The 5,531-nt window shown below is 34.7% G+C and overlaps 1 long non-coding RNA gene across 1 annotated transcript; it reads left to right on the top strand.

Moving 5' to 3' along the window:
• The first annotated feature begins 1,930 nt into the window (after nt 1-1,930).
• Nucleotides 1,931-5,321, top strand: LOC145614482 (uncharacterized). Its single transcript, XR_014107114.1, has 3 exons — nt 1,931-2,612; nt 3,521-3,725; nt 4,600-5,321. It is a non-coding gene; the product is annotated as an uncharacterized LOC145614482 (long non-coding RNA).
• The last annotated feature ends 210 nt before the right edge of the window (nt 5,322-5,531 follow it).

Raw genomic sequence — 5,531 nt, forward strand, 5'->3', positions numbered from 1 at the left:
TGAATAAATGTGTTGTCCTTGATTAATATATAATCGCCCTTCTCTTCTTGACCAAGTGCTATGGAAAGGGAAATTAGGGATATTCATTTGTTAATTATTTGATTCAAACTCTATTCAACATGCAAGGATGGAAGAAGGTAGGATGGAATGAAGGTTGTGATATGGAGAACTCATGTAGATTGGGAGATATGAAAAAAATTAGGAATAGAATGTACCCCTAACTCAAATGACGGAGAAAACCAACTCATGCATGAACCTAAGACATGGTCATGGTAACATATACTCATAGTGTGTTCTAAGACTAGTAAGTGTAGTGAGTGTAGGTGACATGTTAAGGCTCTTGTGTAAGACCATGGGGCTAGACTATGCGACTAGACTCGATAAGGGACTTAACAAAGGTACTGTCATTAACAAAATAATCGAATTGATTAGCAAACTATTTAATTAGACTCATAGTGACGACTCGAGCAAAATACCGAACTGTCGCCAAAGCAACAGGACTGTTGCCGCACTTTGCAGTGCAGCGCCAGAAGACAGAGCTGTCGCTAGGCGTTGCACAAAAAAGTGTGGCGCTGCAGTCCAAATCGTGGCGCTATTGCTGGAGCGCTAATCTGGGACTGCTTTCGGTATTATTACTCTACAAGACATGCCTAAAGTCGTACTTAGTCAATTTCGATTAAATTATTAGACTTTAATTACTCAAATTAATTAATTAATTAATTAATTAGGCAAATTCCTTTAAATCATTAATCAGTTTATTTAGTCTTAAACACAAGTCAAACAAACGGTTAGGAAAAACACATAGCATATGCACAACAAATAATGCACAATTAGTCAAGTAGGCACAATATGATGCAATGAGTTTGCAACCTAACCATGGCTCTAGTTTTCTAAAGTTCGGGATGTGGGTTAGTCAAAGAGGGTCCATGGTTACTTGTCCGGATGCACCGCGCGGAAGCCTTACCTTTTGAAGGGTTGACACGAGTGGATGGGACACCGCGAGTTAAAATCTCGCTTCCATGGTTTGGTGAATTCAACATTCTCAAATGTACCCTTTGTTGCACAGAGCGTTCAATCAGGTAGATGGAGCATGAATTCCCAGAGGGTTATGTCCATATGTAGAACACATATGGGTTTCAAAAAAGTGAGAAAAACTCAATCAGGAAGTAGGATCGAGCAAATAGTGCTAAAAACTGGTCAAAATTAGAACACATATTTCTGGCTCGGTATTGGAAGAACTTGGCGCCAGCGAACAAAGGCCGTCGCCGCAATTAGGTTCTGTCGCCTGGCGACACAGAGTCAAATCCTCGGCGACAGACTCTTTTTCTGACGCCAATTCCACTACTACAAAATTGAGCTTAAGTAACAGCCATTGGTAACACTTTAAAATTTTCATGATTATTTGATTTTTAAGTAACACTTTTGTAACATTGTGGTATTGGGTAACATTTTTTGTAACACTTTAATATTAGATAACACTTTATTGTAACACTTTAATATTAGGTATCACTTGGTTGTAACACTTAATTTTTATTTTTTTTTTGGAAGAAAAACACTTAATTTGATATTCCGTATTCTTTTTTTCCTTGTCAATTATTTTTACTGTATCAAAATTGACCCTCATAGAGTCATAGCCTCACAAGTCACAACTTTTTTCTCCCTTGTATTATTTCTCCATCCCTCAAGCTTTCACCGTCTCTTTATGCTGCACCTCCTTTCCTCGGCTTCCACCGCCACCACCTTCTCGCTCCCGGTGCTTCACTATAGCCCACATCCACCATAGACTCCATCCGTTGCAACCTGTGCTCCAACTCGAAGACATACACAACAGCCCGTGCTCCAAGTTGAAGAGACGACAATTGCCACCTACTGACCTTCATCCTCGGCGGCTTCCACATAAAGTTAGGGTAGTTAGGGTTAGTTTAGTTCCCTCTCCCTTCCATTTTTAACAAGAATTAGAGCTAGCTTAAGTTAGGGTTTCAATTCCCTCTCTCTAATCTTATTGATGATTTGTTAATCTGATGTTGAATTTGCCTATTAATAGGTTTAATTTCATTATTTTCATACTGAATTTGGCATGGATCTAAATTGATTGAAGTATTTAGATAAGTTTGGGAATTTTGTTTTTTTCTAATTTTTGAAAATTTTGATTACTACAGATTTTATATAAATTGGTTGAAGTATCTAGATGAGTTTGGGATTTTTGTTTTTTCTTCCAAAAATTTCGATTACTGCAGATTTTGATTTACCTTGTAATTTGATGTTTATTGACTACTCTGACCAATTTTAATTTAATTATTTTCTTTTCTGAATGATTCATCATAAGCTTGTCGAGAACCCAAGTAATTGTGGGCAGAAGAAATACAGAAATCTAAGGCAATGCTAATTATAATTGGGGGAATGATGGTTATTTCTTGGTCAGATTATGCTCTTGATCAGATTATTATTATACAAAGTATTTTTAATAAGCTGTTTGGAAATTCATGTAATCTGTGGAATACACTACTATGAAAATGTTACCTTGATTGGGGACGCAGAGAAGGGGTAAGGTTGGACTGGTGGTGCTACTGTGTAACTAAGTGTTGCTTAGTGATTCATAAAATCAATAAGAGGTATTTTGTTTTGTGTTATTTTTTTTATGGGCTATTTAATTGTTTTTCAATTAATCTGCTGAGACATATTTTCTAATTTATACTTCATGTGTTGATTAGTAAAGATTAATAATAAGTCTAATGTATATGTATTTATGCTCAGCGCTCCCTTTTTTTTATCATGGTTTTGATAAATCAACCTCTTATTATACTATAGTAAAATGGAAAAAAAATTTAAAAATTGGTAGCTTAGTTGTTTTAGTTCACTGTTTTGCATGAAAGTTAACTATAAAAACATTTACATTAGATAATTTATTAATCATTACTAATCAACACATGAAGGTGATTGTTATCGGGGGTATTTGTTACTCGTGATATGAGTATTTGACAAAATGGGATTGATCAAGGGAGCAAAAAGAATTTTGCTTGAGATGTGAAATGAATGTTACTTCGTACTATCCTTGTGCAAAGTTTGTGAACAAGTAATTGTCTGATGAGATTGGGATTATGGTCATTGTATTAAGGAAAATAAGTTAAATGCTAGCATTCTAATTTTATTAATGAAAAATAAGTTAAATGCTAGCATTCTAATTTGACAATTGTTATGCCATACATGTGCTGACATAAATAATGCTTACACGTGGACTTTTATTTTGTGAGGGTTACTAATGAGTTCCATTTGGGAAGAAATTTTGGTTGTGCTTTGCCAATTGCTAATATTTATAAATCCAACACGTATGAGATTGATATAGAGAACTTGTGACTTTCACTCTCGACTCTCTATGCCATGTCAGATTAGATAGGCTGTGAGTATTGCCTAGCGTGTATCTTTGTTATATGGAATATGTGAGAATATATATTCTCAGTTTAAGCTGGTTGTTTTTTTACCACTTTTTTTTTTTTTTTTTTTTTTTTTTTTTTTTTTATAGGAATATGATGTTTTGCAGGCAGGTTTCACTAGTAGAAAAAAGTAGATGGCAAGCGGTTCAAAACTTCAAACTAGACTTTTTTTTTATAGGAATACTCTTTCTACTAAGCGTCGTAAGCAATTAATCTAGACTTTGTTTTATGTGCAATCAGGTGCTCAAGTGCTCTTTATGTGCTCAGGTACTTGAATCTACAGTCATGTCTCAGGTGCTGCTTCTTTGTTCCCGTCTCTGTCTACTATCATTTTTCCTTTTTCAACTTATATTGAAACCAATATGTAAAAATAGAATTGATCATGTATGATGGGAACTGTGTTTTGTTTGTAGTTACTCTGATAAGGTGCAGTTTATGATTTTGTTCATTTTTACATCATGGAACACATTTGCAAAGTAAATTTGTAGCTAATCGACATGTTAAATTATTGGTCCTCTAAGCACCCCATTTGTGATACAACTTGAATAAAATATACTGAATACGACCATATAAGACCTGTTATGAACATCCCAAACAGGCAAGCAAGTATGACTCTGAGTCCCAAAAGAATTTGGTAGAGACAATAGCTAAAAACTGGTTCTGTTATAGATTGTGATGATGATATAGCCTGGTACTGCTCAACTTGTCACTCAAATTGAAAAATTCATCGTCAATTTATATGTTTCAAGACAAAAATAGCTTTAGCAGTGCAGTTTGATCATAATTAACCTCAGTATTATATTGTTCGGAAGCATTAATTGAAGGAGAGAGCATCTTTAGAGAAAGATCCACCCCATCTTTCAAGCAACGAACCATAGTAATTTCCTGCAAATCCACCTATTCCTAGTTCTCTCAAGAACCCTTTTGTCAGGTTTGTTTATCTCTGAATAAGTAAATTGTGCTATTCCACCCTTCCCTTGACTAACTACTAGACTCATGTATGTTGATTATAGCTAAAGGTTTTTTAGCTTCTATTATTGATGATTTTGCATGTAATGATTCAACTATTACCTTCTTAGGCACAATGTTGTGGCTAACTAAATAATGAAAGAAAGATCAACATTAGAATATATAAAGTTTCATACTTTGCTTCTTTCTTCTTTTGTAGACCAAAAATGAAAGAGAACCATGGCCAGCTGAAAGTAAGACAAAGAGAGCGACATAGGCTGCTACAGGTGCAATGAAGGCTTTCTTTTTCTTCTGTGAAGTACATGATGTGCTCGAGCAAAGAGCTGGGTTACGCTCCACACTTTCATTGCAAGGCTGGTAACAAAGTTAGTTTATATGTCTGATTTGCTACAATTGAACCCAAAGTAACATTGGAAGGTGAGGCAATTTCAGAATGATTACAGGAAAGGAATGTTATAAGCTGTAATATTATTGTCTATTCTTCCAACTTATAAGCTGTAATATTAAGATGTTTCCTTATAACCCGACTTCCTCATAGCAAGTATATGTCCTAAGGTTTTGATGCTTGCTTGATGCTACTGCCGCCGCTGCTGCTGTTGCCTGTTGCTGCTATTCCGTCTTTGTGCGCTGCTGTTTCGCTTTTGTGCTGCTGTTGTTCTACATATATGTTGTTGCTGTATTGCATATGTGCTGCTAATGCTCTACTACTGCTTCTGCAGTTCTGCTTATGTGAGCTGCTATTCTGCTTATGTATGTGCTGCTACTGTTCTGTTTTTCGAGCTGCTAATGTTCTGTTTTCGAGCTGTTGCTGTTCTGTTTCCAAGCTGTTGCTGTTCTGTACATTGTAATTTTTTTATTTAATTTTGATGAAATTCTAATATTACAAGCATTTATTAATAAAAATATCTAAGTTTATATATATATATATCTATATATCTATCTATATATATATATATATATATATATATATATATATATATATATATATATATATATATATATATATATATATATATAATGTTTTGTTTATCAATTTTACATTTTTTTAAGCATAAAAGCTAAGGCATCTGTTTGGCCCTTGAACCGGTGCCCTAAGTCGGTGATCACGCGGTGTCTTGTGCTGGTATTGTG

Source organism: Chenopodium album, chromosome 3 (genome assembly GCF_948465745.1).
Source record: "Chenopodium album chromosome 3, dcCheAlbu1.1, whole genome shotgun sequence".
NCBI classification, from domain to species: domain Eukaryota; kingdom Viridiplantae; phylum Streptophyta; class Magnoliopsida; order Caryophyllales; family Amaranthaceae; genus Chenopodium; species Chenopodium album.